A 19,918-nucleotide genomic window follows, 5' to 3' on the forward strand; every position below is an offset into this window, starting at 1 on the left:
GGGAGGTCACTGAGGCAGAACCTGGAATCCGGAATCCTAAACTGGGGCTACGTCAACCCCTAATACGAGGGGACTCAGAACTAGCCCCCTTCTCTCTCTGGGCCTCCGATTCCTCATCTGGGCAGAACAATTGTTTAGGTGTATTTGGCCCAGAGACAGGAGTGCCCAGAGCCAGATGCCCTGGAAAGAGAGAGAGCAGCCAGGTGAGCCCTTTGCCAGCTGTGACAGTGAATGAGTGGTCCTGCCCCCTCACCTCCATTCCCTTGACCCCCTTCTCACTCTTCTCCCTTCCCAGATGCCCCTCCCCCAGGCACTGCCCCCTTCCCCCAGCCCCTGTCCCTCACTGCCCCCCAGCCACCAGCCTCTGGCCTCTCCTCTTCCTCTCACACATCACAGTCTCAGTGCCTTGGGGTCCCTACTCTACAGATGGATCTGAAGTGCCCGACTTGCTACTCGCTGATTAATTAGCCAGCCTCAGATCTCACACAACCCCTCGGGCCTCAGTTTTCCCATCTGACATGCTGTCCTCTGTGCCTTCGCTTTAACATACACAGGACCCTCCACAGGGCAGGCCTGTGACATTTGGGGGGCAATGTGGGAGAGCAAGGGGTGGCCTCGAGCAGCAGCCCCACGGCTGCACTTCCTGCAGAACCTGGTGGTCCACCTAGCTAGCGACTGGCGCACAGGGCCCCTCCTGTATCGCTGGCCCCCATCTGGCTTTTAAAAGCATCTCTGCCCTTCTTCCTTGCCGACTTTCCTCAACTGGAAACAGTGATAAATCCATGTCCCTCATGAGGCTGACCGAGGGCTTTCGCACAGGCATCTCCTTGCTCTTCCCCAAGCTCCTTATCGGCTCCACCTCAGTGGAGCGGGGGAGGGCGAAGACAGACGTGAAGTGGGATGGCTGATGGCCGGCACCCTGGGACCAGGAGCCAGATGGCTGACTCTTCCCTCCCTGCCCTGTTCATAAAACTGCACCTCCCGGCTCTGAGAAGTTCGTAATTTCTACCTCCTTTCACTGAGAGACACTAGAAGAGGCAGGGGCTGCCAAGCCTAGGGTGATGGTAGGGCTGACTGCCCTGGGGCCAGGCTAAGGAGGGTCTGAATAGCTGGGGCTGCAGGGTCCTCAATGGGAGTGATCTTGGCTTTTAAAGCCAACATCTGCTCTTCACGTGGATCAGCCTCAACTGAGTGGCAGCCCTCTCTTCTTCTTCCACCCAGAGCCCTCTATTTAAGGAACAGGCGCCTGCCTCCCTCAGCCCACCTCAGGCTCCCCCTGAAGCAACTGAAGAGCACCTGGCCCATCCTGTCCTCTCCAGCCTGATGCCACTTCAAGAATTTTCAGCTGCAATTGTTGCCATAAATTGAGCGTTTCCATGTGTTTGGTCAGATGTCCCAAGTTGAAATAAGTTCCCTAGCTTATTTCTTTGAGCCGGACCACGTAATTCAAAGGCTATGGCTAACCTAGGAACTGGCTGTCCCTGGTTCAATCAGATGACGTGAAGCTGGTGGCCTCCCAGGGTATAGGAAGTTGGGGCTTTTGTGGCTTCTATCTCATCACTTCAACCTGGTGCCCATGTAGACCTCACAGAGAATGCCCTGGAATTGTGTAACAGGACGATTCTGGTCCCGGCAATCCTGTAGGGTATGCAGGACAGGGAGTATTTATTTTATAGATATGAAAAGCAAGACTTGAAAAGAGTAAGCCAGTTGCCCAAGCCTTTTCCCTATAATCAGTAGTCCATCAGCTTTGCCTGCCAGACATACTTTTACCAATTCTCAATCATTCTCTGAGGTCCCTACTCCGCTTTGCCTGTGGGATGCTCTCAGCCAGGTCCCTCCGACCAGCCCTCTCAAGTAACCATGGTGACAAGGCACTAGTTCTCCTTGTCCAGCTTAGAGCCTCACCCACATGCTTCACCATATCTCCAGGTGTTGAGTGCATAAACCGTATCTCCATCCCTCTCCCTGATGACCTGGTCCCTCTCCATGAGCTATCGCCTGGCCAGCCTCTACGCATCCTTCATGCCACCTTCAAGGTGTTCCTCAAGAGCTGGAAATAATGAAAGAAGAGACCACCAGCCAGGAAACAGACTGCCAGCAATTTTTGCACTGGAGAGTTTAAAACAGCCCCAGTATGGCGGAACCCTGCTTTGTGGATGTGGAGTTGTTTTATGTATAAACAAACTTCTCTCTTCAGCCACTGCCCCCTACCCTTGCAGACATCATGTCAATTGCCTCCACATAATGTGCTCTGATTTCCCCACTGTGATTCGTAATGGACTATTAAGCCAATGTGGCCCCATGAATCTCAGCCTACGAGGCAGCAATCACAAGCAAGCAGTTTGAAATGACTTTCCCTGGATGAGGCCACAAACAGAGACCAAAACTCAGGTTAAGGCCTATTGCAAGACGCCAGTCTGAGTGGGGTCAAGAGTAAAGGGGCGGATTGTGCCGTGGGCCAGGGAAATCACTGGTTCCTGGCAATTAGGACCCAGCAAGCCTCACAGAAGAAGGCAGACTCCATTTTCTTCTCTGCACTTAGGGCGATGACAGCCGTGTAACCATTTCTTGCGGGATGATAGTAACGCAGGCATCATTCATCAAGCTCTCCTCTGGGTCAGGCACCACTGAGAACTGAATGGACACTGTTTCACTTGTTCTCCACAAAGACCTGATGCAGAAGCTTCTCTTACTATCCCTGTTATATACCTAAGAACCTGAATCTGGGTGAGCATAAGCCACTTGCCCAAGCTTGCAGAGCCAGTGCATGGTGGAGCCAAGAGCCAAGCTCTGGCAGCCTGAATCCAAAGCCCAGTTCAGGACCCACTCTGCCTCATTCCTTCTATGTGATCTGGACAAGAACCAAGCCTCTTAGTGGCTTTATCACTACTTCACAGACTTATTACAAAGATTAAATCTTATAACATGTCTCAAAGTGCTTTTAGAAACCATGACATTGACCATATGAGCTATTAGTGTTGCTGTTGTATGAAGAACTCTGGTCCTATTACCAGCTGGCTAACCGAGATGTCCCAACTGGCTTTGTGAATTGGTACTGCGGAGTTTCAACTTTTCAACATAGAATGATGCTATTAATACATGGCCACCTTCTCACCTTGTTTCCTGCCAACTTGGTTGTCCAAGTTGTTGTAAAGCCCTAGTGAGCCGAGGCCCCTGGGTGTCCTGAGGACCCACAGTGTGCCATATGAATGGAAAGCATTTATTATGATGGCGATTGTGCTGAGATGCCCTCTCTGGAGAGCTGCCAGCTCTTTACAGACACAGTTCATTCATTCTCCTAAGCAGACCCAGATGGACCACCCTGGGGAACCATCTGGCTGTGTAGATGTGCCGGATCAGCTTCAGAGAGTTGTGGAGACTGGCTCACTGGGATAGGGGCAGAATCCTGTAACTTACACTTGCAACCCATGCCCAACCTGGCTGAGGCTGTGTTGTCCCTGAGAGAAGGGAGTAGACTTCCTCACTGCAAACTTCCCCAGTCCCCAGGGACCGGTTTGTCAGCCCACATCAAGTTAATGAGAAGACCATCAGGGTGACACAGAAAAGCCCCACAGCTGTTCCTTGCAGCCAAACCCTTACAGCAGAGGCTCTCGAGATGAGGTTACAGGACAAACACTATGATAATTTGCATAATTAGAAGTACAAGTTATCAGGATCTAGACCTACTTTGTGAAGGATTCTGGAGGTTTTAAGAATGATTTTGATGCATGTTGAAATTCAAGCACCACTTTCTTAATTTGCAGTTTCAGATGCAGAGCTCATCTGTGACTCGTGGAAGGCACCCTGCAGATGTGGAGGGTTAGCTTTATGGCAGCCCAGCTCCTGAGCAGTTGTTATTCCCAGGGCTGGAGGCTGAAAGGCAATAGAAGTTAAATTCTCCCCGCCCCAAAACCCCACTATTGCCCCTTCCTTATCCCCTGGTGCCCAATTAACCCCTGCATCTTAGGAGTAGATGGGACCATAACCCGGTTCTTTAATAATTATTTTATGGTCTTATTAAATGTAAGAGGAGACAGGCTTCCCCAAATCTTTTGCTTAGAGCCCAGAATTGACCTAAATCTCCTTTCTGCCTTTAAGAAAAGTACCAAGGCCTTAGCTGCGGTCAGACCCCAGCAGCTTAGAGAATCAGCTGTTACCCCCATCCCACCCCATCCAAATAAAATGATTATTTTCAGTGGTCCTATTTGCTATTTCTTCCAAATGCTGATGGAACTGCTCCCACCTTTATTGCTAAGCAGGGAAATCTGCTCTGACAGGTAGTTAGTTCCAGGTTAATTAATAACCAGGATGTGATCAGAAGCAAGTAGGCACACTTTCTGTTTAGTCTGGCTTCCCCCCAACAATATTGACTTATCTGACTTGGGAACTCAGGGCTAGAGAGCATACTGTGTTTCATTTATCTCTATAGTCTCACACAGCTTGTGGAGGCGACTCTGTAGCTGCTTTGATTGGGGGGAATCTGCCTTGGGTTCGTCAGAGGATTATCAGCAGAGCTTAGGTTGAAGAACACAGGGTTCAGAGCTGAGCTGCAGCTGCCAGGCAGCAACCCAGGAGGGCTGGGTTTTGCCAAGGTCCCAGTGCCTGCAAGGATGCAGATCTGACTCATGATGCAGGTCAGGGAAAGCTTGACACTGGCCTGGAGTGAGCAGGAAATGCTACCAAAGGATGTTGGCACTGGCTTTAGTGGAAAAACCATTGCTGTCCCCTGTCCGTATCATCAGGGACATCTCCACCATGAGGAGGGAGGGGAAAGGGGAGGAGCCCTCCACCCCAGGTTTTGGAACCTGAAAGACAGATCCAAGCTGTTGAGTGGTCTCTGGCAATTTATTAGATCCTTGAAAATGCTTTCTCATCTGGATTAGGGAGAGAGTGAAACATACATTGCTGCGTTGCTGTGAGCATCAGGTGAGCTATCACAGACCACATAGGGTCACTTTCTCTTCTCAATGGCCCCTCTGAGAACTCAATACTTTGAGGTAAGGATATAGGATTCAGGGGCCCTAAAATTTGAGGGAAATAGATTCTAGATTAGTTGCATAATGGCTTGCAGAGTAAGTAAAAAAAAAACACACAGAATGATCTGGCCACACCAATCCTTCACATTAGGCTTGAGCCTGGAAGCTGGCATTGGCCATTGGCTCTGATTGGCTTCTTGGAAGTTTGTCATGAGTCCCTTCACATCTAGACATTAGCCCCAATCAGTATCCTCCCCATTGCAGTTCCCAACCCAGCCTTCAGGGTCTGGCCTCTAAACCTAATGGGTGGCATGCTCAAGAACTGAAAAGGAGAAAGAGTCCATACCACATGATTCCATGTATCTAAAATGCAACCGAATCTAGAGTGACAAAATGCAGACCAGTCACCAGGCCCAGGGATGGAAGGAAAGGATGGACTGCAAGGGAGCAGGAGGAATGTCTTGCGGTGATGGAGATATTCTGTATTTTATTATGTGATGGAATCACAGGTGTATATTACTGTCATGCTTCATCAATTTTTATGCTTTAAATGAATGTGACTTATTATACATAAAATATTCTTCAATAAGGTTGACAGGAAAAAAAAGAAAGGGGGCGAGGTCCTGAAAATTATTGTGATGATGAGTCAGCAAATGTAGGCCACCCATTTACTCTGCCATTTAAAAAAAAAAAAAAAAGATGAGTAGAGACATGATCAGGTATTCTTATGCCAGTGTTTATAGCAACATTGTTCATAATAGCCAAATGGTAGAAGCAATCCAAGTGTCCATCAGTAGATAAACAAATTGTGATATATGTATGCAATGAATTCTTTGAATAATGAGGCTGAATACCTTAAAAATGAATGAAATTCTGACACATGCTGCAACCATGAGGACATATGCTAGGTGAAGTCAGTCAGTCACAAAAGGACACATATTGCGACTCCACTTATATGCGTTACCTAAACTAGTCAAATTCATAGAGACAGAAAGTAGAAAACTAGTTTCTGGAGGCTTAGGGAGGGAGCCTAGTGTTTAATGGTTACAACATTTCATTTTGTCAAGCTAAAGAGAGTTCTGGAGATGGATAGTGGCGATGGTAACACAACAATGTGAATGTACATAATGCCACCAAATGTTCATGTAAAAATGGTTAAGATGGCAAATTTTATGGGTATATTGCCACTATTTTTAAATTTTTTATTTTTTATTTTTTTTATTTTTTTTATTTTTTTTTATTTTCCCACTGTACAGCAAGGGGATCAAATTATCCTTACATGTATACATTACAATTACATTTTTTCCCCCACCCTTTGTTCTGATGCAACATGAATATCTAGACAAAGTTCTCAATGCTATTCAGCAGGATCTCCTTGTATATTTTTAAATTTTTTAAATCTAAAAAATGGAGGTGCTGCCAGCTGACTGGCTAGTAGTCATACTGCCTGGTCAGTGTGTCCTCCACCAACACAGAAGCCCTCCTGGAAAATTAGATTCCAGCAGAGGGAGGGTGCCAGGCCTTCAGAAGAATAATAAGGTCCTTCTCTTCGGGCAGGGTAAGAAACTTCACCCGTAGAATGTTCTAGAAGGTTCTAGAATGTGTGCTGGACTGGCAACCAGGAAATCATGATTCTAGTCCTTCTCTACCCCCTACAACCTATCTGACCTTGATTCAGCTTCTTCATCTGTAAAATGGAGGTATGCAGTAACATGTCATAGGGTTGTCATCCCTATCAAATGAGATACTTTGTTATTGGGCTTCAAAAAATGAAGAGTGCTGTGCAAATGAAGATCTTTATTATTCTGAGTCACTGCTCTTCAGAAGAGGAAAGTGAAGTCATGGGGGCAGATGTAACCAAATCTGACCAGCAGGGCAGAATTAGGAGTGAAATTATCCCACTCATTGTCACAGAGGCCCAGGAAGTGTGTTGCAGAGTGAATGACCAGCTCTTGGGGACTGCCAGGCCAGGTCAGCTGCCTCTGGTTCATTCATCTCCTCCCAGTTCAGAGACTGACAGATGGAGGCAGGAATTGCTTCCTAGCTGAGTGAGTGAAATGGAGGCGATGAATAGTTTACAGTTTACCCCTGAGCCAGTAAATCCTAACTCCTCTGCACCGTATTATGCCTGGAACACATTCAGTCTGGCATAAGAGAGGACATAAAATGTATCGGAGTTTAGTTGATTTGTTAATTTAGCTGTCAACGCAAATCAGATGTTGAGATTCACTGCAGTGCGAAGTAGCAATTTGTGCCTCTGTCGGAAGTATGGGTCTAAACCGTGATTTAGAAGCCTTGCCAGACCGCCGTAGACATCTCAAGCATTCAGTAGCCTTGAGAAAGGCCAACAGCTTGGTAGTCCAGACATGAATAAGGTCTGTTTCCCCATCCCCACCTACTATGGAGCTCATGGTACCCGCAGGAGTTCCTTAGGTGTGGGTCAGGGATGTGAATAAGATGTGGATTCCTGAAAATAAAAGAGACTCTATTCGGATGGTACGTCCTTAAGCATCATTTTTTCCCATCTAAAATAAAATGCATGGAATTCCTGCCCTGCCTGCCTCCTGGAGTGATTGTGAGAAACTAATGAGATAAAGGATGTGAAAGTGTTTGAAAAGCTTCATGGGGAGTTCCCGTTGTGGCTCTGTGATAAGAAACCCAACCCAGTATCCATGAGGATGCAGGTTTGATGCCTGGCCTCACTCAGTTAAGGATCTGGCATTGCCCTGAGCTGTGATATAGGTTGCAGACGAGGCTCAGATCCCAAGTTGCTGCAGCTGTGGTATAGGCCGGCAGCTGCAATGCCGATCGGACCCCTGGCTTGGGAACCTCCATGTGCTGCAGGTGCACCCTAAAAAAAAAGCCAAAAAAAAAAGTTTCATGAATAGAAACACCAGGCAAATTGATCTCCTTAGAAAGTAGGCATTGGTCTAGGAAGAGAGGGTGGATTGACTCTCTCATGTTTCTTTTGGGAGAGTTTTACTGCCTTTTTTCTATTATAAAAGTCACACATGCCCACTATAGATTACAGAAATCAGAAAAGGTAGAAAAAAGAAAACCCAAAGCATTCAGAATCCTCCAGGTCAGAGGTAACTTTGGTTAGCAATTTGATCTATTCCTTCTAGTCGTTCTTTTTCTGTGTATAAGCGGGTTTTGCCATGCTGTTCCAATAGTCTTAGATACAGGTGGGTTTTCTTTTTTTTCAGTTTATTTATCATGAAAACTTTCTCATGATAGTAAAAATTCTTTAGAAACATTCCCTGTGTGATACAGGTGCGTCAACTTTTATAACCATTCCCCTATCATTGAATTTCTTACTTCTTTGTTTTTACTTTTAATATTATCATCTGCTTATGATAGACTTTGGGTCTAAATATCTTATAACTCTCCATTTCGCCAAAGACATTTCCTAGAAGGAGAACTTTGGGGTCTAAAAGTCTGAACAAAATTTTTAAGGTTCTTGCAACCTATTTCCAAACATTTCTAGAAAAGTTCTATCAATTCACGTTCTCACCCACAGTGTGTAAAAGTCTCCAACCCACTTGCTGGTAATGAATATTCTTTTGAAATCTTTGCTAATTTGATGTGGCCCATCTTTCTAAAATCTAATCCTCCGTTGACTCCTGCACTTCAGAGACAGCAATATAAAAAATGGCTAAATGAACAGGCTATCATATTGAGTATACAGATGCAGGTGAAGATGCAGAGATCAGACTGCAGAGCTGCCCAAAGCCCTGTGGTCTGAGCCTGCACCCTCCTCCCACCTGGCACCTGCCCTGTCCCCTTGGCGGTGCCAAGCACTTCAGCCAAGAGCCCCAAGGGGAAGCCAGTGCAAAGCAGCCCCCTCTGAAGCCAGGGCCTGCAATCATCCACCAGTAGGCAGATGTGTGCTGAGAGGGGAAGGGGGCGCTTATCTACCCAGAAGAGATAATAACAGCCACTTCGTATAGTTGCCGTATGGTCTGAATAAGATAATGCATATAAGGCCTGACCTCATTGGTCTGTCACTCATTCAAGGCTTTTCATGAATTCCTTCTGGTTTGTTTTTCCAGCTTGTCTCAACCCCCCAGACCACCTGCTACTCCCTGAGCATCCTGTCCTCTTCCTGGGGCTCCCTTGTCCTGTCTCCTTGCTGGGTAAACTTCTGCCCTTTCTTGGAGCACAACTCGAATGTTGCCTATTTTCTAGAGCCTCCCTTTACCCCATAGTCAGACACCTCTCCTCTGTGTGCCGTTCGTATGCCCCGGTTGTCTGCTTCTGAGTACCAGATATTCTAGAGTGCAGCCGCTTAAAGCAAAAACTATCAGACCTCACCATCTGGTGGGCCAGGAGTGCAGGTAGGGCTCAACTAGGTAATTTGGGGGGACCACATGGCATTGATAGAGGTCACACAGTGGTATTCAGCTGGCAGATCAACTGACATGCAGGGTCCAGGATGGCTTTGCTGTCTGTCTGCTGCTTTGGCAAAGATGGCAGAGAGCCTGGGCTCAGCTGGGCCTGTCCCCTGAGTGCCTACACACAACCTCTCCAGCATGGTAGGCTTGGAGGGGTCAGTCTTTTTACACGGAGGCTCTGGGCTCCACAGCCAGGTATATCCATGAGCAAGGTGGACGTTGCATGGTTTTTTATGCTCGCGCCTCAAAAGTCACATGGTAGCTTCTACCATATGCAGTTGGTCCAAACAGACACAAGCCACTACCCCCCAGATTCAAGAGGCAGAGACAGAGAGCCCCACCTCCCAATAAGCCTCTCAAGAGGGTTATTAAAGAATGTGCAGACTGGTTCTAAAACTGTCACAGCACACACCTCTTTGAACACTTAGCAGAAGGTGAGGATTTTGATGATGACTGTCTGTCCACCTATTTGTCCCGACTTACAGGGTGGCCCCAGGAGTACAGACTATGTTTTCTTCATCACCTGCCATTTACTGAGCACCACCTATGTATGAGGCACTGCGGTTTACCCGTAGCTTCTCTCAATCTTGAAACAACCCTGCAAGGTGGATGCTGAAGCTCAAGGCAATCGACTACTTTGTAAGAAAGACCAGGTGGTGAAGTCAGAACTCAGATTTGGTCTCAAACCAGTCCTCTTTGCTCAGCCTCTGCACATGTTTGGCAAATTGCAAACATCAGTGGAGATGCAGGACAGCAATTAAAACTTTCCATCAGATCCGTCTAAAATGGGTCACCCTCACACTCCCAGGAGTTCCCCAGCAGAACCGCCTCCTCTCTGGATCCTTCCTGAACTGAGAGAGAACACGTGCGTCTGTGCCCCTGTGACTTGGCAGGTCTGCCTAAGACCTGTGGGCATGAACAGTCCTGTAGGTGTCCGCACAGATCTCTTCCATCAAATCTTGTCTCTATTCTCACCTATTTTCTCTAAAAGAAATTGTAAACTCTGTTCCGCAGCACTTCACTCTCAAACATATAGTACCTGCCAGAGTCCCCCCAGGTGTTTAGGAAATACTCATAAAAGTGGAAATGGAGCCCTGCGTGCCTGTGGACCTGCTGGGCCAGCAGCAGCCCTCTGTATAATGTGCCCCACATTTAATAGCAAGAGTGGAGGCTGAGGGGACTCTGGCTGATCTAGGAGTCTCCCTGCGGGCTTTCCCAATTGCCACTCACATTTATCACCCTTACCAGGCCCCCTGCTCCTCCCAGCCTGCCCAGTGCCCTCTTCCTGCATATGGAATTCTTCTCCACTCTTCCCTGTTGGCAGCTGAGACTTTGACCCACAGCAGTGGGGAGGGAGCCCCTTACCACTCACCTGGTTCAACCCCATCACTTCACAGATAAGGACTCTGAGGCCGAGAGGACACATGGCTGCTCCAGCATCACTCAGCTAGTGCATGGCAGTGTCATTGCCGATCTGAGGCCTCCTCACCATCAGGCCAGTACATTCTTGCTGCATCCACTGCCTCATGCCCCAGCATATTCCACTGGAAGCCAAACAGAAGGAGGATTTGAAAGAAGAGGAAAGAAAAAGAGCCTGAACTCCTTGGAGAGCCACTGCAATGGGCTTTTCTCATTAGGCCGTATTGATGTCTTCTTGCCCTGCCATCTTAATGAGGGCTTATTTTCAAGGCCAACATCGTCAATAGGCTGATAATCATAATTAGGAAGACCAGTATAATCACCTTCTTGGATTTTTTAATTATGATACAATGCATGTAACATAAAACCCTTTTAAAGTGTACAGTTCAGGAGTGTTAAAAATATTCATGTTGAAGTTCCCGCTGTGGCACAGCAAGTTAAGGATCCAGCATTGCTGCAGCTAAGACACAGGTCCCAGCTGTGGTTCAGATTCGGTCCCTGGCCTGGAAACGTCTATATGCCAAGGGTGGGGCCAATATATATATTGTGGCAACCAATTACTAGAACTTTTTCATCTTGCAAAAGTGAAATTCTGTACCCATGAAGCGACAATTCCCCATTCTTCCCTCCCGCCATCCCCTGGACACCAGAATTCCACTATTTGTGGAATTTGAATATCTATGAATTTGTACTCAGAATAGCTCATGTAAGTGGAGTCATACGGTATCCGTCTTCTGGGGACCGGCTTGTTTCACTTTAGCACAATGTCCTTGGGGTTCACCCATGTTCTCGCGTGTCTCAGAATTTCCTTCCTTTTGAAGGTTGAATAATATTCTGTTGTGTGTATACATACCCCACATTTTAGTTATCCATCCATCTGCTGAAGGCCACTCGGGTGGCTCTCACCTTTTGGGTGTTGTGACTAATGCTGCTATGAATGTGAATATACCAGTAACTTCCAAAACTTGCTCTCAGGTCCTTTGAATATATACCCAGAAGTGAATATCTGAATCATATGGTAATTATATTTTAATGTTTGAGGAACTACCATCCTGTTTTCCATATTGAATGTAACATTTTGCATTCCCACCAACTGTGTACAGGGTTCCAGTTTCTTTCCACATCCTGCCAACACTTGCTATTTTCCTTATTTAAAAATCACTCATCTTCATGTATATTTCAGTTATGTCCCTTCAAAGAGGCAAGTGAAAGATAATACACACAAAAAATGGCTGGTACATAATAGGTACCCACTGACTATAATTTTTCTTATTATTACTTTTTATTCTTCTTCCCTGCCTGTCATGCAGCTTTCATTCTTCCCGAGATTTCTCCAAATTTTGAGGTTTTGAGAAGGTCAGACGCCAACATGAGAGTCTTAGAAAAGAACTAAAAACCAAAAAATGGACCGAGATTCTGGACTCCTAGCCAAAGCAAGTGACCTTGATCTTTTCATAAGAGACGCTACCTGCTTCCAGATTTCCTTGCCTATCAAACTGAATGACACAGAACCTCTTCACATTTCCTCAAGGAAACCCTGCTTCATCTTGGCTCTGACAGGGAGCAGCCCATCCACGGAACACTGACAGCTCAGGGCCTGGTCCCAGCCCCCCTCTTAGTTTTGAGCCTGGAATGGGAAGTACTTTCTGACAGTCTCTCGACCTCTCGTGACTTCCTGTGACTTGGCCCTCACTTCTTGCCCCCCTCCATGTGTGGCAAGGTCCCCACTGCCCAGGCTACTGCAGCTTCACCAACACCCCCATCCCCCAGGTAGTGCTTTCTTGTGCGTGTGAGGGTGCAGCCATCATCCCGAATTGGCTTGGTGGCGCTGAGCACGGTCTGTAGACAGAGAAGCCGTGCTCACTGCTGTGAGCCTCTTACCTGATTGGGTTTGCATATGGCTGGACGCAGGTCTCCACGGAGGCTGGGACACATGACGTCCTCCTCTGTATAAGGTCTTTTCTCAGAAATACCGATTCTACATTGAGAATAAAACCTAAATCCTGCTTCTGAAACCATTGCCCAAAATTATTTCTTAAAGCACATGTATTCATCTCCTCTTGTAACAGACTCTTTCTGAGAGCCAGGCACTGTTCTGGGGACTGGGAATCCAGCCGTGAAAATGCAGACTAAGCTCCATCCCTTTAATGCTAGTGGAGGAGAAAGACAACCAGCAAAGCGCCTAAGGAAAGTGTGTAGTGCCCAAGTGTAAGCAGCAAGGAGAAGTAACACAGCAGCAAGGGAGACCAGAAGCATCTAGGGTGGAGTCAGGGGAGCGGCTTCAGTTAAGGTCACCAGGGACAGCCTCCCTGAGAAGGTAACATTTCCATAAAGACAAAGGAAGTGAGAGGCGAGCCTCTGGTGGCTTTGGGGGGATTCTATATGAATGTCAGGAGGTTAATGATAAACATAAACTCTTAATCACTGGCTGGCACTCAGTGGTTTACAGAGTGCTTTTCCATAACCATCTCCTTTGACCCCAACAGTCTCTGATAGAGATGGGAGTTTTGTCCAGCCCAGGGGCGAAACCACGAATTCCGATATTCAGGTCCCATCTCATTCCCCTGTGCCTGTCTTAGCATTAAACTACCTGGTACATCACTCCCCTAAAAACAGTTTACCAGCATTTGAGAGGCTAGAATCAAGTCCAGAATCCCAGGCAGCCTCACTCTCCACCCCTCCACTCTCCCTCCCTCCACAGTTCCTAGGATATGGGGAGCTCTGATGCAGAATGGTTAAATGTCATTGCTTTTCCGGGAGATTAATGGGAAATGTATACAGAGGTCATTTATAACATTAAAATAAAAGTATTGCTGTGTCTCTTCAGCAAAGCAGTAAAGATAAATATAGCATAGAGGAACCTTGGGAAAAGGACTATGCAACAAAATCAAGGGGCATCGAGGCTACCAAGTGATAAGAAAACTTTTAATTTCTTCAGAGAGCTCAACCACAAAGTGAAACCCTGCTTTCCGACTGATGGCCTACAGGAATCCTGTGGCTCTTCCTAAGTTTATGCGAAGACTGGCTTTGTCTGAGGAATTGGGATTTTGAAACAAGCCCTCAGTGGCTGTCATGTCAGCTGGCAGCCATAGTTTCAGAATTTGATGTCCCCTTTCCCTCAGCCTCACCTCCAGGCCATCAGCTTGCCCGGTCAGGGTCATTTCCAACCCAAAACTCACGTCACTCACGTCTCTCCAGCTCCACCATCACCAGGCACAGGCAGGATGCCTTCATCACTTGCTTGGTTGATTACAAAGACCTGCAAACTGGTTTTCCCACTTCTATGGGCCTCTTCAATCCATTCGCCTTAAATCACTCAGAATGGCTTTTTTTTTTTTTTTTTTTTTTTTGTCTTTTTGCCTTTTCTAGGGCCACTCCTGTGGCATGTGGAGGTTCCCAGGCTAGGGGTCTAGTTGGAGCTGTAGCCACCGGAGAATGGCCTTTTTTAAAAGTAAATCAAATTATTTTCCATATCCGCTCTAAACTCCATAAGCAAAATTCACGCCTCTTCCCACAGGGTGCAAGATCCTGCCTAATGGGGCCTCCGCCTCCCTCTCCAGCTGCTCTTCATGACCCTCCTGATCTGCTGTGACCCTCTGGAGCCACACTGGCCTATGCTTTGTTTCTAGATCATTAGCATCCTCTCTCACCCCTGGCAGTGTAGTTCCTGCTCCTCCACAGCCTTTTCACACAGCTGACTTCTCTTATTCTTCAGGACCAGCTCAAAAGAGACCGCAGAGAGGACTCATGTGGCCTGCCAATCAATCTAGGTCACCCATGTCACCCTCCGTTCGCTACTTTAACCCCAGGCTCTTAGTAGAAGCTCTGAACATAGTTGTTCAATAATCCAGACTGAAAGGGAGGTTGTGTGTGTGGCGTTTCTACAGTGTAACCTCAAGGAATTAGCAATTTCCAGAATGCAAGGAAATCCTACCTCACCCCATTCTTCTACTTAAACGTGGTGATCTATCTTGCACTTCTTCAACACACCTTCATTAGCGCTTGCGATGTGCCAGGCACTCTCCAGGAGATAAAATAAGTAAGACGGACCCCCTGCCTCAAAGAATTTAGAATTTACTGGGAGAAGCTGGCAATGCAGACGTAATAGCCCAATGGGGGAGATGAGTTCACGGTTAAAGTGTACAGCGATTGCCAGAGCACCCCAGAGGGAGGCATGCATCTTTCTTTAAGAGAGAAGAACAAGCAGCTGGGGAAAGTGACATCTGAGTTAGGAGGAATGGTTCCGACGGAGAAGATGATTCCAGCCCACCGCATCCGGTTACGCAAAGGCCATAGCCATGGCTGCATGTGTAAGAAACTGCAAGTCATGGTCTTTAGCTAAAGATGCAGAAGAACACGGCGATGCTGGAAAAGTGGGCTGGGCCAGATGTGCAGAGCCTCGATTTGGACTGAGTGCTGTGGCAACCAGCAAAGATTTAGAATTAGGACCTAAAGGGAGCTGGGCTTAGAAAGCTAACTCGAGTCTAGAGACAAATAATCTTGAGGCTTCACCACTGCAGTTACTCTTTGTAGCTACTATTTATGTTGGGTTTGTTTCTGCAATTTTGCTGGAAGGGTCTGACTCTGTAGAGGATCCCCAAAGGTGTTCTCTGCCCCCAGAATTTGGTCTGTCCAACCTCTTCACTGATCACTTCCCACCCACCCTCCATGGCCAATGCTCCCAGACTCCTTGGGATGCTCTCTCAAATTAGCTCATGAGAACCCCACATATTGTTTTATGTACACGGTATCCTTTGGTCCTCACAAAAATCCTATAAATTAGACACCCTCTCCGATTTACAAAAAGAAAAGCCTGTGAGCTGTCACAGTTCATACCCCTGGCTAGTAGAGGAGGAGACTGGGACCTCGTATTAATTTCTTGGCACCTTAGGGGTCTGGTCAACCCAAAATAAACAAAGTGGTGCCTTGGGCCTGCTAGAGTGATAATAATAACAGCAACGGAATTTAGGTGTGAAAAGAACTCTGAGAACCCTGGACCTAGGAAGGAATTGTCACCGTAAGAGAGTGGGTGCTGCTGGAAGGCTTGAGATCCTTCCAAGGGGAAAAGAAATTGAAGATCCCTCAATTTCCCTAAGACTAGAGGTTCTCAGATTTGGGTGTCCCCAGTTATCACCTAGGGAGCTTGTGGAACATGCCGGATCCAGAGTCCCACCCCCAGGTATTCTGCCTCTGTAGGTCTGCAGGGGGGCCCTGTGCGACTTTGATTGAGAGGGTCTGCAGACACCATCAAGGCAATAGCCTAAGCCCGTGGCAAATGCGACTTGCTGGCTGTGGAATGTCTACAAACAAGGAAACTGAGGCCCAGAGGAGCGACCTGCTCATGCGCTAGTGGCAGGGTGAGGCCTCGAACCAGCTCTCCCGACTCCCAGCACAGGGCTTCCTCAGCCAGCGCACTGGGCCCTGCCTGGCCAGACTCTTCCCCACCCCCATCTCACCCCCGATTTACATTTTGAGTAGGAATCCAAGATGCCAGTTCTTTAATGAGGTTGTCCACACTACAATTTACGAGGCCCAAAGCCCATAGCACGACTGCTCTCTGCCAGGATTAATTTACACAGTTCTCAGGCCTTCCAACACCCCCATTAACGTCAGCGCGGCAGCGGCGGCGGTGAGCTTGTGTGCGGTGTTTGACTACATTCTCGTCGTGTCATCATCCATTTTCTTGTCTCTGGGCTTGTTTACCCTTGAGCGCCTGATTCTCCTCATCCTGCGAAACAGGGAGTCTCCACTGGCCAATGGAAGCCCAGCCCAGCCTCTGGGCTCCAGACCCTCTCCTGACCTCCCCAAGCTCTAGAAGCCAGCCTCCTCCCCCTCTTCATCTCCCCTTCTCTTTAAGAGCAAGCCCCCCTCACCGATGCAGCCCTCAATTTCTCCCCCTCTAACGAGCGTCATCAGTGAAGCAAGAGCAAGCAGGTGGGAGACGGCCCAAAGGCTGGTACAAATGTGCCTTTTTTTAATGCCACATAAATCACCATAATTAAAAATTAATTAAGTGCCCTAAAATTTGACATTCGTTTAAAAAATAAATTTGAATTAGGAAAGTCGTGTAGATTTTGTAGCATCAAATCTCCAAGACACAACTGGAGGAGAGGAGTATATGTGGGTTTCTGTTTTGAATGTGCAATTAGGGAGGACTCATTGTCAGTAAATGAACCCAATAAGTCACCCGTGGTGTCGAGCAGCAGCTCATGTAACCTGACCTGGGCCATATGTGTCTCAGGTGCAAAGCTGAACTGATTTCTACCTCACCCAGCGAGGAGATAAATGGGCAGGCAAGTGTGGCCTGCTGTTTCAGGAGAGATGCTCCAGGATGCAAATGACAGATGATTGAGATGGGAAAAGCCAACCTGAGGCTGCCAAGGGAAACTTGCTGGGTGAGTGACTTGGCAGAAGCTCCATGGGAGTCATTAAACAGCCAGCATTAATAAAGACAGCACTGACTATATCAAGTCAGCCCTTTAAACAGATAGCCACCAACAACCGTTGCTCAGAACCCCAGAAGCAGGATGTCAAAGATGAAAGGGGTCTTGGAGGTTGGATTGGAGGGCACGCCCTCACTGTACCAGGGGGAAGTGGAGAACCATGGAGGTAAAAGACCCACCTAAGGCACACGGGTGCCCGGGGGCAGACCCTCCAGCCCTCCAAGGTTATTCTCTATCCTATGCTTGTGATAATCACCAGGGAGCTTTTAAAACCACCAGTGCCAAAGGCCCATTCTCCAGAGATACTGGTTTCATTTGTCCAGATGGGGCCTGAACGCCAACAGCATTTCTAACTTCCCAGGTGACTCCCCGGGCAGTCAAGCTGCTGCTCCGGCAGGCGATCTAATCCAAGTGATGGGCGAACTCCACCTGGGATCAGGTGGAAGGCTGGGTTCTGCGCCTTCCCTGTGGTTTACAGGCAGTGAGACCTCAGGCAAAGCAGCTAGCAGTAACTGGTTACATTCTGTAGTGCCTTACTGCTTAGAAGGTATTCCTCTCTGCATTACCTAATCCCTTGAATCCTCAGTCTTCTGATTAATCAAATGGGAATAATAATCGCTCTTCTGCCAGCTTTTTATGAGGTTCGAACAGGGAACGATTAGAAAAGCACATCGTAAGCTATTAAAATGCTGGACATAGGTAAGGCATGATGAGAGTTTACTGCCCCCATGACTGGTATTGTTGTTCTGGGAAGAACTGCCTTTCAAAGGTAATAAATAAATTTCCATAGAGAAGACTCTTACTAACAAAAGATCCCCAAGCACCAACTCCCCCGGGAGTGGCTTGACCTTAACTCTCCCTAGCCTTTCTGTGATTAAGGCATTTGGTGTTTCATTGGTTTCCAAGAGTGACCAGCACCAGTGGCTGGAAGGCATCGGGAAGTGCCAGCAGGAAGTGGGTGCTGGCTCTTCTTGTCCAAGCTTCGCCCCTTCCTCGCTGTCTTGGAACAGGCTGGGACCATCCAGGGCCTCCAGTTACCGTATTCCACAAGCCAGAACAATCATTTCACAACCACAGAAATGATGCTGTTTAGGAAACTCAGGCCCTTGATTAAAACCATTCGGCAAGGGTACTTCCCTCCTTGGAATTTACGGGCCCCATAAAAAAAAGAACTCGAGAAGACAGAGTGGTTGTTTTTTGTTGCACCTCATTAGTTTTGAGTGTGGGCTGGCAGTAGAGATCAGAGTACCAGGCGTCCGTCTAATTGAATCCCTCACAAGCATAAAGTTCCCTCTGGTATGGGAGAGGCTATGTGCCAGGGAGCCTGTGAGCCTCTAGCTGGGGAAAGGAGATGGGGAGGAGCTGGTAGAAGCAGGGCTGAGGGTGACGGCTTCTCTGGGCAGAAAGGCCCTGGGCATAGACGCTGGGGCATCCAGAGAGCGAAAGCAGCACTCCCCTCCCACAGCCGGACCCCTCCTTTGTCCAGGTTTGTGATAGAGGGCAAGGATACTGACTCTCTGCCCTTTCATACCCATTATCACCCATCACCTAGAGGGGACCCCACAGAAAAACACGGTACAAAGAAACAATAGAGAACAAGGTGTAAAAATGTGGGTTTCCACCAATCTCTCAGCAAACTGTGTAACCACTCTGAGCCTTTGTACTCTCAAATATAAAATGTACATGGTGCTGGCTTCCGCAGTAATAGATAGTGGAGTTCCATTCCCAAATATTGGGGTGAGGCGATCTCTCTACACAGGCACTGTTGCAGACGCACGAAGATAAGACCTGATCCCTCCCTTCCAGTCTCTTAACAGTGTGGTAAGGAAGCCAGGCATCCAAACGGTTAGTTATGACATCACTTCAGATTGTCCTCCACGTGAAATGCAAGAAGAAGTAATGTGTTGTGGAAGCCCAAGGGAAAGGGTGGTGCATGGACTGGGGAAGAGTGGCAGAATCCATGAAAATGTCACAGATGAGGGCGTGAGATCTGCATCCCCGCTGCTGAAAGAAGAGAGTTAGGGAAGACATTCCCTAATGAGAGGGCAACCTTAGCAAGAGAGAGCAACCCAAAGACTATGGAGGCCACCCCACCACATTACCTCCCAACCCTCATGGACCAAACCCTCCAAAGCACAAAAGAAAAAGAAGAACTCACCAAAGAAGATATGGATAGGTTTGGATTCTGTACAAATTTTAAACTCCCAGGTATCAACATGGATTATAAACAGAATGAAAATGCACGTAAAATACTGGGGGGGGGGGGAGCCGAGCATGTAATAAATGGTTTCACATCCTTGTAATAACCTCATACAATTCAATAGGAAAGCATGAAGAACCTAACTGATAAATCAGCAAAAGGAAGGGGGCAATTCCCTGTAAGAGTAAAATAAAGCGAGTAACATGTGGGAAAAAAATATTGACCCTCGCTATCAAAGAAATACAAATAAAACACCAGAGAAACACTTTTAGTTAAAATTCATAATAGGCGAGGTTGGCCAGGATCTAGTAAGAGGGACATGCATGTATGAACACAGCTGGTGAGAGTGTAAATTGGATTAACTTCTAGAAAGCAATTTGGCAATATGTATCAAGGGTCTTTAAAATGTTTATACCCTTTGATTCAGTAATTCCACTTCTGGGAATCTATCCTATGAAAATAATCTGAAAGGCAGGCAGAGGT

The 19,918-nt window shown here is 47.3% G+C and overlaps 1 protein-coding gene across 2 annotated transcripts in view; it reads left to right on the forward strand.

The window, feature by feature from the left end:
- ALK (ALK receptor tyrosine kinase) overlaps positions 1-19,918 on the forward strand; it is an 805,341-nt gene that overhangs the window by 659,054 nt on the left and 126,369 nt on the right. The gene's annotated exons all lie outside the window — the stretch shown is intronic.

The sequence above is a fragment of the Sus scrofa genome, chromosome 3, assembly GCF_054392235.1.
Source record: "Sus scrofa isolate SSC_HxYL_T2T_F1_AM1 chromosome 3, Sscrofa_HxYL_maternal_Yorkshire_Landrace_v2.0, whole genome shotgun sequence".
Taxonomy (NCBI): Eukaryota; Metazoa; Chordata; class Mammalia; order Artiodactyla; family Suidae; genus Sus; species Sus scrofa.